The 16,494-nt window shown below is 44.5% G+C and overlaps 1 long non-coding RNA gene and 1 pseudogene across 1 annotated transcript; one reads left to right on the plus strand and one right to left on the minus strand.

Moving 5' to 3' along the window:
- Nucleotides 1–238: 238 nt before the first annotated feature.
- LOC125535626 lies at nt 239–2,008 on the plus strand. The gene is made up of 3 exons (XR_007294860.1): nt 239–683; nt 928–1,033; nt 1,669–2,008. It is a non-coding gene; the product is annotated as an uncharacterized LOC125535626 (long non-coding RNA).
- Nucleotides 2,009–6,137: 4,129 nt separating this feature from the next.
- LOC125541054 lies at nt 6,138–14,234 on the minus strand (annotated as a pseudogene).
- Nucleotides 14,235–16,494: the final 2,260 nt, after the last annotated feature.

The raw sequence follows: 16,494 nt of genomic DNA on the forward strand, positions 1-16,494 counted from the left end.
GAAATTCCGGCTAATTTCTTCAGGATCTTGTCAACGAGAATGCCATTGCTTTGTTCTCTCCATTTTTTTTCTTAGTGTATTCCCTCAAGTGATTGAGACCGTTGTTGACTATCGTGATTATTAGGAAAGCTAGGATAGCGCAGAATATTATTCTAGCTTGCCTTGTATTCCAAGATAATCATGTACTTCTATATATATACCCATGAGGCTCAAGCAATACAACAACTATTCCACCAATTCCTCTCTCCCTTCTAACATGGTATCAGCCTAATCGATCATAAACCTAGTTGCCGCCGATTCCGCACCCGCGCGCCGCCCCCGGGGCGGTCGGCCTTCATGACCGCCGCCGGGGGCCGCGCCGCCCGTACCTAGGGTTCGTCCGCCGATCGTGTTGATCGGCTGCCCTAGAGAGTCTTTTTCCCGATCCATTGATCGGAGTTTTTCTCTCTCTCGCCGGTCGTCTTGATTGACGGTTCTTTTTTGGTTTTCCGATCTTAGATCGGCTTTTGTCGCCCCCCCCCCTCCGTCATCTACAACAGGCGTCTCCTTCACTAACATCTTTATTGTCTTCGGCTGGATCAGCTGCCGACTTCACGCACAGCCGTGCGGGTACGGCTGCCGCTCACGCTGTGCGTTCCGCGCTGCCTGGCCTGCGATGGCTGCCTCCAAGGAAGATGACTATGGTGCGTGACCTCAAACAATTCTTGGTTTAGATTTGCAACAATGATTGGAAATCCTATAGATTGCTTTTGTTTTGCAATTAGCGGTACTGAAGATTGCTCTAGGCACGAGAATAGTGGAAGGTTAATTATGTACCAGTACCTTCAGGCGCTGGTTTATTTTTCTTAGTGTCGTTGCTCTTTACGCAGAGACATAGGGTCTTTCTTATTATTAAATCATTTTCCTTTGCAACATTGTTTTTCCAAGGTTGTGATAAAAATGGGTGAGGCAGACCTTCTACAAGCCGTCATGAGCTGTTATATGATATTTTTCTACATGGCATGACGTTCAAGGAAGCGAAGGCGCTCATGAGGTCGTCATTTGTTTATTTCCGTACTATGTTTTTTCATAGAATTATAATGTGGCATGTAATTTGGGCGTATGGTCATCTTTTATATCAAGATGAATACCTGATAATCCAAAACATTTAAGAGAAAAGCAAACTCATTAATTGTATATTTTGACCTTGGCGTGTGCCACTATGTCGCCATCGGGTGGTACCGTTTGGATGTTGGCATGTGGCATTGATAGACATTTATATGGACACACGAAGTTTCTCGCCTGTTGCAATGCACGTGCTGCATTGTTGGATATTTATATGGAGACACAAATTTTCTCTCCCGTTGCAACGTACGGCCATATGTGCTAGTATAATCCAATACAAGGAAGACCCAATGGCGTGGACTCGGATGGAGATCCATTTGTGGAAAAAGAGGCCATGTTATGTCTAGTTTGTCTACATAAATCATGTTTGAATTGAATATCTGCACTCATCAAAAGGTCCTGATAAAGAATAGACTTTAGTTCTGCAAACAGTTTGGAAACGGTCAAAACTCTGTTGACCCGGAACTCTATCGCCTGGGCCTCTAAATACTGGGCTGAATATACTACCACTCTAAATTAGCCCATAAGCAAATATAGCCTGACTTCTCTTCTCATTCTTTCCAGTTTGACCACGCGTCCACCGACCTCCATTGCGATCTCGCTGAATCGCTAAGTGTGGGCAGATCCTATTTGACGCGCGCGTGCGTCAAGGAGCCGCGGCATTGCTAAAGGCGCCTAGCTAGTCTCGACGCCCAGTTTGGGCCAGCCCACCGTCGAGCTTCACTATTTCTACATTTTTCTGTTTCTGTTTCTTATTTTCATTTTTTCTTTTATTTTCTAATTTTGTTTATTTGAATTTGTATTTTTTTTAATTTTTTCTTTTCCATATTTCTATTATTTTGGTATGATACAAAAGTTCGTTGTGTAAAAAAAGGTCCAATGTGTATTACAAAAATGTTCATCTTACATTAAGAAAATGTTCATGGTATATAAAAAAGCTTAATATGTATTACAAAAATATTCATTGTGTATTAAGAACTTTTTCAATGAAATACTGAAAGGGAAACGTTTCCACCTGGTGCGCCAGCCGAACCGTCGCACCGGATGCGCGCGGGCCACGTGATCCAACTGGATCGTAAGACCAGGGAGACAGCGCACTCGTACATTTTTCTGGCCCACGCACTGTATGATGCATTTTTCTCTTATCTTTTCTCTGTAGCTCTCTCCTCCAATCGTCCCTCGCCATTTTCTTCCCAGCTAGAGCACAGCTCCATGGCTAACCCAGGTGCTGCTACAAGGGGCGTTCTCCAGCTTGGCCGATTCTCTCCTTTTCTTTTCCTTGGAATGGGTTTCATCGGTTTTATTTTTTCTTTTCTTTTGCTAAATGAGTGAACATTTTTTAATTCAAATATTCTTTTTTCAAATTTGTTAACTTTTATCGAATTTGATGAACTTTTTTCTGAAAATGATGAACTTTTTTTTTCAAAATTGATGAAATTTTTTTAATTGGATGAACTTTTTTGAAAAATCAATGAACTTTTTGCAAGTATGAGAATATTTTGAAAAGACTGATGAATTTTTTTAGGTTTTAATGAATTTTTTAAAAAAATTATGAATTTTTTCCAAAATCAATTTACTTTATTAAATTGATGAACTCTTTTCAAATTTGATGGACTTTTATTTCAACAGCGATCACCCTTTTCCAACTTTGCAAATGTTTTTTAAAATTGATGAATTGTTTTCCAAAATCAATGAAGTTTCTTTGAAATTGCTGACTTTTTAATTGATAATTTTTTTAAAAAACAACCGATGAACTTTTTTCAAATTTGATGAACTTTTTTTCAAAATCGACGAACTTTTTCTAAGTTCCATAATGTTTTTTAAAATTGATGAATTTTTTTTGAAATCGATGAACTCTTTCATCCAAATTACGTGATCTTTTCTTGAATTCGATGAACTTTTTAAAATTCATGCAAACTTTTTTCTTATGATTTGTGAATATTTTTTGAAATTCATGAATTTTCATTTTTTTTAAATCAATGAAATATCCAATCCATGAATTTTTTCCAATTGATTATGTTTTTTTTCAAATTTATGATTTTTTTTGCAAAATCCATCCTTTTTTCAAATCCATGAACTTTTTTCAAAACCGATAAAATTTTCCAATTCTACGTACATTTTCAAATATTTGATGTTTCCTCAAGTTCACAATTATTTATTGTGTATTATTTTTTTATTTTTTTCAGAAATATCACACATAATAAATTGGGTATATATCTTACATGATAATACCAAAAAAAGGGTTAATTACTGTGTTTTCCAAATAATGAACAACGAAAACAGTTGGCGTAGTGGTAATTCTCGAAGGTTCCTGCCAGTTATAGGAACCATGAACCAATTTATTCTGTTTATTTTTTTAACCAGGTTTTATTATTTTCTTAATTTCTTTGTTCTTTCTCCTTTTCTTATTCCTTTTTTTCTTGCTTCTTTCTTTCTATTCATTTTTTTTGTGGTTTCTTTTCTCTATTTTCATTTTTTGCTATATCTTTTCTCTGTTTTCCCTTTTGTATGATATAAAAGGTCCACCATGTAATAAAAATATGTTCATCGTATATTAAGAAAATATTAACATGATATTTTGAAAAGGTTCGTCATGCATTACAAAAATATTCATCGTGTATTACAAAATGGTCATCGTATATTAAGAAATTGTTCACCTTGTATAATCTGCAAATATCGAATGATGCTTCGACAGATTCAGTCATCCATTCAGCTTTGAAAACGGAGACAAGGAAAACTTCATAGAAGCGCCGCAGATCAATATATAGATGCGGTTGAGAAACCACCATAGTTGGATGATTGCTCACGCTAGTAAGACAACTCATATGTATTCTATGCCTCCCTATCCATACCTAGCTACTGACTATGGTACACAACTTTGGTCTTTTATTGGTCATTGATTTATAGACGGGAGGATAAGTACCCTGGCTTGACCCCAGATATCGATTTAGCATTCCATTATCCGATCTCCGGAAGCACATGTGGATTGGCGGATTTCTAATAGTCGGTGCCCCTGCACATGCATCAATTTTTATATGAAACTTGTTCATCATATGCAAGAAATTTTTCAACATATACTAAAATATTCATTGTTTATTTCAAAAAATTGTTCAGCCTATATCAAAAAAGTGTTCAATATGTTTTTAAAAATTGTTCGGCATATATTACAAAAAAAATTCAATGTATATTTACTCCATCCGTTTCTTTTTATTTCGCATATAAGATTTGGTCAAAGTTAAACTACAGAAAGTTTGACCAAATTTATATAAAAAAATATGAAATCTACAATATTAAAACTATATAGTATGAAAATACATTTCGTGGTGCATCTGATAATGTTGATTTCATATTGTCAATGTTTATATTTTTTAATATAAAGTTAGTCAAACTTTACAAAGCTTGACTTTGACCAAACCTTATATGCAGACTAAAAAGAAACGGAGGGAGTAAATGTTTACATCCAATATAATAAAATGTCCATGTTTTTCAATTTTTAAAATGTACGCTATTGCGACCAATACATATTTTGTTGCAATAGGTAGCCAAGCTTTCGCAACGATATTTGTAACTAACGCAACGTCTCACAGATGTCGGAATATCTTTCCAAATATTACCACTAATAGATATTCTATTGAAATACCTAGTCTCTATTACAACAAAACGACTGTCTCACGCAACATAATTTGTTTGTTGCAATATCGCTACCATGTTGCAACGATGATGTAGTTTGTTGCAATATGGGGCGTCTATTGCAACAAAACGAGTATTTATCGCGACCAAACTCGGTTGTCGCAGTACGTGCATCTCTTGAACCACGTGTAACTGAACCACGGTATTACACTTATGATCCCCGCCCCAACGCTCACCACGAACATTGCCTTCGGCCCACCAGTATGCCTTAGGAGTGGTCAGTTTTATCTTCAGGTTGCACGGGTTTTGGAGGATTATCATGAGTAGTGTCACAATTGTTATCAGTGAACTTGGGCTTATATGTACGTCTGGATGCAGACGAACTGGGTCTTCGACTATACCCTGACAAATTGAGCTCTGTGTCACCTTCTCCCACCTTTTCTAGCACAGATGCGATACAATAGGCAGCATAGACACTAGTAGAAAAAAGCCAATTACCGGTCCACTTGTGTCCGCCGGGCATAGCGGGCAGTATCGACACTATTGTTAATTGGTTGGAAAAAAGCTGCAAGACCAAAGCTATGCCTAGACGGAGAGAGAAAAAAAGAAAACGTAAGCAATGAAAACAGCAATTGACGAAATACAACATTGACCATGAGTGCCCATCATCTCTTGACAACACAAAGACTAAGAGAAGGGTTCTCCAAAAGCGACGCCTCCAGAAAGGGAACGACGTACAAGCGTTGCAGTCGCCGGATCGAACCACCAAAGGTCAGATCGTGGTTTTCACCATGAAGAACAAATTCCGAGCAAAATCCGAGCAATGCCATCATGAAGGTAACGACGCAAAGAACGCCGCCATTGCCAGGTATAACCAATTTGGGTTAGACCAGAGTTTTCACCCGGAGCTCAAGTATGTGTACTCGAGAAGTACCATCCAATCGAAGTCAAATAATATTGTCTCCTCCACTTACCTCAGTCCCAATAGTTGCATATGCGCATGGCCTTACGGCGAGCAATGATCACAGCCGCACAGGTAGGCTGACGAGACTCAACAGGAGCCACTCGTTGCCACCCAAAGAAAACTTGACAAGGAGAAAAGACAGCGACACCGCCAAAACTGTAGCCCGGGGCACTCCGGATGCGTGTATCATCCTCACTAGTGGCAGCCAAGGCTGATCTGCATGAGACAACAGCACCACTCGCCGCCACTATCTCCGTCTTCCTCGCTATGGATGTTGATCATACAATTTTAATCCTCTCATGTGACCACCCACTTAGGGCGAGAGGAGTGCCTTTGCTGCACATATGATCTTTTCACCACGCTGAATTCCAAATGAGTAATGCTACACCTACCACGTATGCAATCCTAGTTACGTAAAAAACTTGGATTTGCTGACAGATGAGCAAGCTAGAGAGCACTGAATTATCCAACTCCTTGACATTCGTAGTTTCGTACATTACATAGCGCAGTGCTTAAATAGCAGTAATCAATCAAATTCAACGGCACTACCAATATTATTACAGATCAGAACTAGCACTAATGACAAGTTTTACTGAATTCCATTGCACTACTACTAGTAGTACAGCTCACGGTCAATTATGTAGTAGCACTGAACAATCACATTGTAGGCTTCTGAGGCGTGAGAAGGGCCATGTTGTGAGGTTGACCATGTGCTGAATAAAAATAAGCAGAGTTAGAAACGGAGTGTAATAATTACGGAAAAACAAGGCAGCAAAGAGGATTACAGGCTTACATGCGTGGGTCAAAATATTTATGGTGGATGTGCTTTATCTTAAGCCAGTTCAGATCTCCTTCTGTTTGACAACCCTTCATGAGCTCATCGTCGCAGAACTCAAGTTTAAACTCTTTGAGAGACTGGGGCAGTGTTGGAAGGGATCGGATATTCTTGCATTTGTGGATCTCTAGTGTCCCGAGCGATGTGAGGTGCTCCATATTGCCTGGTAAGGCATCCCAGCCGCAGCCCACAAGCTTGAGCATATGAATATGCGGGAAAGCCTCAAGTTCAGGACCAGGTCCCAGTTGGCCGCAGTACCAGAATTCAAGTTTTTGCAGGTCCTTTGGGCCACCGTTCAGCTTACCCACCATCCAATCTGGGTACCTTGAGCCGCTGTAGAAGAAGATAAGACAGTTTTTGAAGCCCCACGGGAGAGCACAAGCCCTCAAGTACCTCAGCTTCAGCTTCTGGAGTGCACGAATCATTGTAATCTGGGAAGATCAGTGTCAGTTCCATGAGCCTTTCCTTGGCTGCTAGATTGGCTTCAAGAGCTTCCTCCTTGCTTTTAACATTTTCAAGGCCATCGACCACCAGGCTGCCACGAATCTTGTTCAGGTACCTAAGCTGCTTTATCTCATAACCCTCTTCAATCCTTACAGTGAAGGATGGTATTGTTTGAAGTGAGCTCAGCCTGCCTATGTTAGGAAAGCTCACGTACGAGCAGAATATGTGCCGCAAATTGATAAGGTCAGCAGCACAGGTAAAATCCGAAATTTTCCCAAGACCAAAATCTAGCAGCTGGATATGGAGAAGTTTAGCTAGTGCACTTGGTAAAATAACCTTGCATTCGGCACCTTTCGGGAAAGCTAGATAGCGGAGGTGCTTTAACTGAAAAACGGATTCTGGGACTAAAAACATCTCAACGTGACTGCTGAATTGACGTCCGTGGTTGAAAGCAATGGCCAGTACCCGTAACTTCGGCAGTCTTAGGCATATACTCTGAAGGACCTTTTCCTCAACTGGTGTATCCTTTTCAACAATATAGATTATGAGAGTGCGTAACTTTTTCAATCCGAGGATCTTCTTGGTAATCAATTCTCCATCATAATTCTGAACAAAAAGATGGCTGACATCTTGAGGGACATCACCTATCCAGCCTTCTCTCTGGCCTTTTCCATTCTCAATTCCGAAGCAATCACATCCAGTGACCATGTCTAATAAATCATGCACCAGATCATGAATTCTAAAGCAACCAGAACTAGTTCTTTCTGGCTGCAGAAAGGAGTGTGACACTAACTCTTGAATGTAGCTCTCGGCTACATCTTCCATGTCCTCTGCTGCATGGCTGATTTTTATAAACCCTTGCGCTATCCACAGGTTCACCAATTTGTCCTTTTCCAATTTGAGTCTTCTAGGGAATATATTGCAGTATTCTAAGCATCGTCCAATGTCCGGATTAAGTTGCTGATAGCTCCACCAAAGAGCATCCATGGTTTCATTAAATCCATGGTTTCATTAAATGTTCCATGGTTTGCAGTGTTTTTCCAAAATCTCATATCTCGATTTGTCCCAAGTCGTCCTCCCACTGTCACTGCCGCGATAGGTGAGCTGTGTAGCTTTCTTGCAATCAATCTCCCGACCTCTTCAAATTCTTTAACGGCCACACTTGTACCTCCCAGAGCATAATGCATAAACATCTTGAAGTACTGATCCTCATCCAAATCAGGCATTTCAATAAGTTCATCGGCACACAGAGCTGCAGCTGCATCTTTGGTTCGAGCTGTCACTAGGATTTTGCTTCCTTCCAACCCAACAATGAGTGGAGAGATTAGTTCCTCCAGTTGTTGGTCATTCTTGTTTTTCACTCAGAGGTCATCCAATATCAGGAAGAAACGTTTGCCACACAATGCTTCCTTCAACTTTCCGTTTAGACTGCCACGATCTGAAATATTGGAGTGACTATCTTCGCCAATATCCTTCAGCATTGCTTGAAATATATCCTCCACAATGAAATTCTCAGACACATGAATGCACATGATGGTGTCGAAAAGTTTCTCCTTGCATTCCTCCTTTATGTAATCTCGAATATATCCTGCAAAGGTAGTCTTCCCACATCCTGCAACACCATATATGCCAATCACAGAGTAACACAGACTAGTACTCGAGCTTGGTGCATCACACTGTGGTATCTCACGGAGCCTTGCCATGATATCATCACGCAACACCTCTCTACCAAATACCTTCCGCTTGCTAGCAGCTCCAAGTCTTCTCCTGTTTTTGTTGGCAACAACATTTGGTGTGCTGTTGCTTGCCATGCCCAAGAGAGGTGACTTCTTCAATTCCGTAATGGTGGTTTCTACCTTCTCTACTCGTTTCTTCAATTTCCGTCTTGAGATAGCAGTAAGGAATATATCTACCAAGGTTGCATTCTTCTGCAAGAAAGAAAAACCTTAAATGAGTATGCCAATCACGTACATATTTTTATTTATTAGAGATATCTGACTATAATGCAAAACAAATGAGATATCACTGGTGCAATGAAAATTGACAAATGGACATGCAGAAAAAATGTTGACGAACAAAACTGTCTCCAAATATGAAAAACATTAACTACCTATAATGACTCTACAGTATAAGTATGCATGGAATCAGTGCTTCATACAAATAAAGCAAGTAGGAAACAAATAAAATCACCATTAGTACACGAACTTGCACAGTGTTAACAAATCCATACACAAACTTGAAAAAACCATAAAAGTGGTCACTGAACTCATGGTGGGGTAACACTTTAGTACAAAAGTGGTCACTGAACTCATGGTGGGGCAATACATCTCCTTGGCGATGATTTTGGCTAGGTCACTTAGGTGTGGCTGTTTGATTTAGGGAAATTTGTTCAAAGAATATTCTCCTCAGTTCTGCACGATTTAGGGGATGTTCCTGTAGTATGTAGCTTTTGTCAGCACTGGTAATTGCCAAGGAGGTACTACAAAGATTCAGTCATAAGCTCTCTGGCGTTCAAAGATTCAGTCATAAGTTTGTAATATTCTGTAATTTGAATCACTTTGGTCGTACAATTCTGTGTAGTTGTCAGGATGATGCATTCTTCAAGAAGAAGGCAAACAAGTTTGCCTCGATGGTATCTCTGTTACTTGATCTACTTCAATGTTTGGTCTTTTTGTTCTCAACTATGAAGTTTCAGATAGATAACTCTTAATTATTATTCTTGATCATACTCTGGTGCACTTAAGTTGTTGAAAATGTGTCATGTAATACATCAACTAGTTGTTCTGCAATGTTTATTCGCTGAGAGAAAAGTAATTAGAAAGAAAGTCGACAAGTCGTAAATTATGAACATTATCTACATTATAATATATAGGCTAGAAGTGTCTAAAATAATGACAGGGTGTTTTTCTTTAAAAGAACCCAGCACGGGTTGGTTGAGTCTTTTGTACGAAAGTGTTACTGCATCGCAAGTTCAGTGACCAATTTTATAGTTTTTTCAAGTTTGTGTATGGATTTGTTAACACCGTGCAAGGTTTTGAACTAATGGTGATACTAACTCGAATAAATATTATCACAATTGTCAACAAGGAAATATAGGATATTGGTAAATAATATTGTTTATATTCCAAATCTGAAGCGTTGTGCACAGCACATAGTATTATGGCACAAATCAATGAATTTGCGACATATGCCAGACAAGGCAGGCCGGTGGTTTCTATAATATGCGGACGACACCATGATTAGGATGGAGGGCTCCGACCTTGACACCGTGAATCTCAAGTTCCTACTCCCTTGTTTTGAGGCTATGCTGGGGCTAAAGATCAACTTTGATAAGATAGAGGTCGTCGTACTAGGTTTCCCGCCGGCAGAACAACAACGGATCGCGGACAACTTAAACTGTAGGCTGACCTCATTCCCCACATACTTGGGGATGCCAATGGCCGATTCAAAGATTCTGATGAGTGTGCTGGACCCGTTGGTGGGCCGCGTGGCGTCCAGGCTGAGCCGTGGTGTGGACCGTTTACCACAAAGGGAAGTAAAACTGTCCCTATCAGCTCTAACCTTGTGAGCCTCCCCATGTACATGATGCGGCTGTATATCCTACCGAAGGGCGTTCATAGCTTGTTCGATAAGGAGCTCGCTAGGTTCTTCGATCCGGCAGGCTGCCAGTGGCCTAGAAGTACCACATGGTCAAGTGGGCGGACAACTGTATGCCCAAGGACCGTGGAGGCCTGGGTGGCCTCTCGACGTATGAACGTCGCGCTCATGTTACGATGGGTCTGGCGGATCCTGCGAGGCGGGGGCGGCTTGTGGCTGCAATTCCTTAATGTTAAATACCTTAGGGGTGAACCTGTCTTGGCATGCTCCCGCTCGGGTGGGGGGGGGGGGGGGGGGGGGGGGGAGGGTCCCAGTTTTGGCGATCCATCAAAAGGATCAAGGAGGACATTCGACTAGGAATATCCTTCTCTATCGGAAATGGGGATGGGACCCAATTTTGGCTGGACCCCTGGGTGGGTTCTGAGCCACTTCAGGTGAGCTTTCCTGGCATGTTCTCAATCTGCGTGTATCCACTAATACTATTTTCCATGGCTTCCCGGTCTGGGTAGTGGAACATCCGGTTCCGTTGTACATTTGGGCAAGCAGAGACTAACGAGTGGACTAGATTGCGGGCTGCCCTATCGCCGGTGCTATGGGATTATGTGGACACTGTTTCCTAGCGGCTAACACCAACGGGTGAGTTCTCGGTCAACACGGCATGCCAGGCATTATGCTAGTTATCCACTATCCCTTGGCTTTCTCCCTTGTGGAAGGCCCCTCTACCATTGAAGATTCAGATTTTTGTGTGCAACTACTACGAGATCGCATCCCTTTGGGGACCGAGGTGCTTAAGTGGCATGGCCTGGGGGATTGCTTGTGCCCCTTAGGCCTTGTACAATGCTAGGTGCTTAGAAAAATAAACTATTTTTTCTAAAGCATCAGTGCCTATTTCTAAGAGAGAGATGCCTAATTAAGCGTCTATCATGTACAAATAAGCACCGGTACTTGAGGAAATCCTGGGTTATTTCTGTAAGCACCTTCCCTAAGCACCTAGAATTGTACAAGGCCTTATGCGCGGTAACGGAGAATGGGACTCACATCCTATTCTCATGTACGGCGGCAGGATTCCTATGGACGTTCGTTCGCGAAGGACTGGGCCCGACTGTGAGGCCTTGAAGCTCGCGGAGTTCCTCCAGACCAGGGCCACCCATCCTGGGCAATATCTTCGCTTATTCTGGCTTCTCTTTGCGGCGCTATCGTGGACTCTACGGACGACACATAATAAAATGGTGATTAAGCAGGTCTTTCCGAGGCAGGCGTCTGACTCCTTCAAATTCCTTGCTTTTCTGCAGCACTGGCACCCACTCTCTAAGCAGCGAGACCGCGATCGGCTTGGGCTCAAGCATGCTAGATGCGCTATTGACTACAGTGCGTCGACTATCATCTTCGTAGGATCGCTTTTCGGCAGCCACTAGGTGGCTTTTTTGCTATTTCTCTTGTGTTATTTTGGCTTGACTGTGCTGTTGCCCTAGCTGTCGTTCATGATTCGGACTTGGATGTTGGTTGTATGGATCGTTGCTTTATCTATAAAGCGGGCGAAAGCCTATTTCGATTGGCTACCAAATCAAGATTTCGAGTAGTTACCGCGTTTACTGACCCCCCCCCCCCCCCCCCCCCCCCCCCCCCCCCCCCAGAAACACTCGTACGGAGCAGAAAATGTCAAAATTTTCGAATTCAAACACTTGCCTTTTAGTTAAATACTTTGCATCACTTTTATAACAGCATAACTGGTCATGGCATAGTGGCAAAGCCATGCTTCCCTCAGCGGCGATTAGCTGATTTGAATCTTGGCTCACACTTTTTTATTTCTTTTGGAGTATGCAAAAGTTCAAAAATGATGTCAAATTTTGAAAATGACGAGGGTCGAACTCGCGACTTATGAGCAAGCGGCAGCTGCCAATGAACAACCACTACGATAGGGCAAGTCTCCTGATGTATAGGAGTTAAGTACTTGAATTCAAAATTTCGCATATTTGAATACAAAAATTGATTTTAATGAAATTCTGTTTTTTTAGGAACTTCGTGGTAACCGCAAATCGGTGCCCCTCAAGAAAAATGGTCCACTCGGGATCCAAAACCTTGGATATGATTGGCTATGGCCTTGTAGAATGTAGACCAACATCGTAATTAGCAATGGACTACTTGTGTACGTCAATCGCATATACTCCCATTTTTGATCGAAAAAAGTACCAAGTCTGTAGCATGGGATGTTTATGTGAAATGAGAGAATTAGTACTTACACCGATTATCATCTTAGCAATATAGTGGGTATTATAATACCATTTGAAGCCCATATACAGATGAGATGACATGTTTGTATCTATCCATAACATAAATGTATGATTTAATGTTGAAGTCAGGCTAACAGAAAAAAAAAACCTTCTGTATGACATGTACAGAGAGCTTTTACATGTACAAAGGGCGCATATGATATGAGGAGTAGGCGATGAATTGGATGTACTTACCAGCTGGTAACTTGTGAAGCCAGCCGCCTCATAGGACCAGTCTCGATAAAAGCGTAGCCAATTGAAGGTGGATGTCCAACAGTGCTCGAACAAGTCGAATGAGCTGCAAAAGCAAGAGAGCCATCGTCCCAAAGTATCCGAGGTCGGAGCTGCTGGTTCCTGTGAGGCAGCAACACTGGCAGTTACCGGAACAGACTCATCGGAGCCTGAAATATCGATAGCCACTAGACCGGGCTCGTCTGAGGCAGCAGCACTGATGATAGTCATAGCTTCACCGGAAGTGCTTCCGGTGAACCAAGGTGAATATCTTCTCCGTGCCGACTGCAATAGACAAGCCAATCTGCTCAGAACAACGCATGCAATAACCAGGCAGCTCCTCCTGAAGGTCTGCACGGCGTCATCGAGGATGTCCCTGCAAACAATCCTCTCCTGTGCATCATCGAAGATGTCCTCCGTATCCTCCCGAGCGTGCCTCAGCTCGGTTGCCATCTTGTCAAGTGCAGCCACATCGGATTTCTGTTTGCTTGCTCTCTGCATCATCCTCTCCTGATCTACGGTCCGCAGCGTGTTCTCCAGCTCCGGGATGATGCGGAACTCGAGGTCATGGAGCTTCTGCGACGGGTCGAAGCCAAGGCATGCAAGGATCTTGGGCAGGAGCAAGGTGATGATGGGTGACACCAGCCAGCCAACCACGGTTATGGCCCAGCCAAAAGATGCAACATCCCAAGCTGTGGCCATGGAATCTTGTGGATTTTCTAGGAAGAAAGAATCTTCTTGCTGGGAAATAAGATTTAAGCGAATGAAATGAGGAATCATTTTACACAAGGCAGAAATGCAGAGACAAAGAGAATAGAGGTTTGGTAAAAGAAGAAATCTTTGGCTACCTCTAACCACCGCTTTGATTGTCCCTGTTGGCTCCGTGCTGCGCCTTCTTCTGCTCGCTGCTTCTCCTCTTCTCGCTGCTGCTACGACGCTGATGGCGGCCGGCGGCGAGGAGCTAGCTATCGTTATGGTTGGAGTACAGAGCTCTTGGCCTTAGAGCAATGGTGGGGAGGAGGCCGACTAGCAGTTGGAATGGCCTGCTATTGCTGTCCTTGTTCCAATTTGCGCCTCCTGATATTTAGTTGTGTGGACAAAAATGAAGCCTTATCAGCATGGACAGCACTTCCAAGCAAGACCGCGCAAGTTGCAGGATCAAACTTGCATCCATTGAATAGCTCAACTTCCGAGTAAATACGGATATACAGCAGTATGAAATGAAATGAAATACGGGGAAGAAGTTGAAAGGATAAACCAAATACAAAGACCTCAGCATGAGTCGTGTCCTCAGGTGGCCACTCGTTGCTCTATCACAAGTTGGCATATCTGCAGGAAGCTTTTTTTTTTTTTGCGGGTGATATGTGCCGGCCGGAAGCTGGTTAGATTTGACATCTTTCGTCAACAAACAAGACAGCAGAGCAAATTAAAGAGCAGGGAAAGCTACATAAATTAGGTACTCTAATTTCCGTTTCCAGAAAATAATAATATGAGCTTAGTGCATGAGTTGCTACAGCTGAGCAGTTTCAGAGAACCCACTGCAGTGGAATTAGACCCATGTGGTCATCGGTCCTCGTTGGTTTGGTCGTTAGCTAGGTTGGACGTCTTCGTACGTTGTGGTTAGCCAAGGCGTGGACAGGCTCGCTCTAGCCAGTTAGCACAGAAGATTCTCCGGGGAGATGAGTCCGGCCACACCGTAGGTGCATTGCTCTCTTGAGTGGAGTTTGGATGGGCGAGTCCGCGGGCGACTCCTCGGGCGAATCGACGGGCGGCGGCCGGGCGTCCCTGACGCCGCCAATCCTGCCGGAGCCACCGCCGCCCAGCTCGACGGCGGACGGGGTAGGGTTGTGTGCCATCGGGAAGGGGCTTTCCTCTCCGCCGCTCACCCGCGGTGCGGATCCTCCGCCGCCGTCGCCCCGGCGACTTACGCCGGATCCGATCCAAGATGAGTGGAGGCCGGTTTCGGAGGCGGCGCCCGATCTCCCTCTTTCCCCGTCGTCTAGCCCGGATCCCTCGATGGCAGATCGTGATTGGGAGTATTTGAATCATACGAAATGGTATGTGCGTTTTCAGGACGATAGAAAGGCGGGGAGATGGATCAATGGCCTGATCTACTCGCACCCGTCCCGTTGGATGACGATCCGCGATGAAGAAGGAGACATTTTAGCCGGACGACATCTCAATGTTGGCGAAGATATTGCTGTTGGTAAGAGTTTTATTATTGATTTTTTCCATATCGAAGTTCTTGAGTGTGTGCAGGCGCCCAGAGAATGCGATGAGCAAATTGAGTTCGTGGATCTTACGAGGGACGCCGAGGAACCCAAGCCTGCGCAGCGGGTTGGGGGACGTTTTTGGATACTAGCTGATGATGAAGAAGACGATGATGAGGATCTGCCGGATGCGCCGGTGCGGTCACCATCTACATTTGTTGTGGCTACATCTACCTCGGGGTCTAAACCTAAGGTGAGTGCTAAGAAATCGGGTTCATTGGATACTTCGGTTCCTTCGCAGAAATCGAAGGTGAAACCATGGAAGGGACCGTTGCCAAAGGATGGGCCGTCAGCCATCACTTTGTCAGATTTTTTCCGTCCCGAGTGTTGGACGAGAGTGACTCGGCGAAAGAAAAAAGGTGGTTCGATGGTGTCACAGTGCTCGCCGGCGGTGGCCGTGCCGTGTGACATTCGGGCGGCCAGATATGAGCGTTTGAATGAGTTGTTGGGCTCAGTTGGGCTGCCTGTGGGTGCCTGTGACGTAGGCTTGGTCAGTACTGGGCTTGAGGCCCAGGGGGCTGGCCAGGCAAACGACGCAGCGGGGGCTAGCGACGTGCATGAGGGGGCCTTGGTTCGATCGCCTCTGCATGCACGTACCCCTTCTCTCCCTCCGCTTGTCTCTGCTAGGGTTCGGCGCCGCGGGCGTGTGGGTTTTCCTTCGGCCCCCTCGCGCCGTTCTTCGCTAAGATTGGCCGGAGTCCACCGACACCTGCCTCCTGTCTCACGACGGCCAGCCATGCCGCCCAAGCCACCGCCGCCGCGGGTGCCACCAGTGGCGAGAAGCCAGACCGGGGCCGCGGGCGGCTCGGCCACGCCGGCGGCGGGCGCTGTTGCGCCGGGTCCCGCGCGTGCGGCACCTCCGCCCCGGGCGGTTCCGTCGCTGCATCGGGCTGCTCCACCGCCGCCTCGGGCGGCGCCTCCTCCACCGCCGACTCGGGCCCTGCCTCCGCCGCCACAGCAGCCTAGGGCTGATCCGCCGCCTCCGCCTAGGGCTGAGCCGCAGCCGAACCAAAGGCCGTGGCCGCGGCAAATGGCGGCCGGCCGTGGTGGCCCTGGCCAAGGCTCGCTCGGCCGTGGGGTTGGGGCGTCGCCGGGAGATGACCGGAATCCCCCGGGTGGCCAGTGGGGCGATGGCGGTTACGACACCTA

The sequence above is a fragment of the Triticum urartu genome, chromosome 1 (assembly GCF_003073215.2).
Source record: "Triticum urartu cultivar G1812 chromosome 1, Tu2.1, whole genome shotgun sequence".
NCBI classification, from domain to species: domain Eukaryota; kingdom Viridiplantae; phylum Streptophyta; class Magnoliopsida; order Poales; family Poaceae; genus Triticum; species Triticum urartu.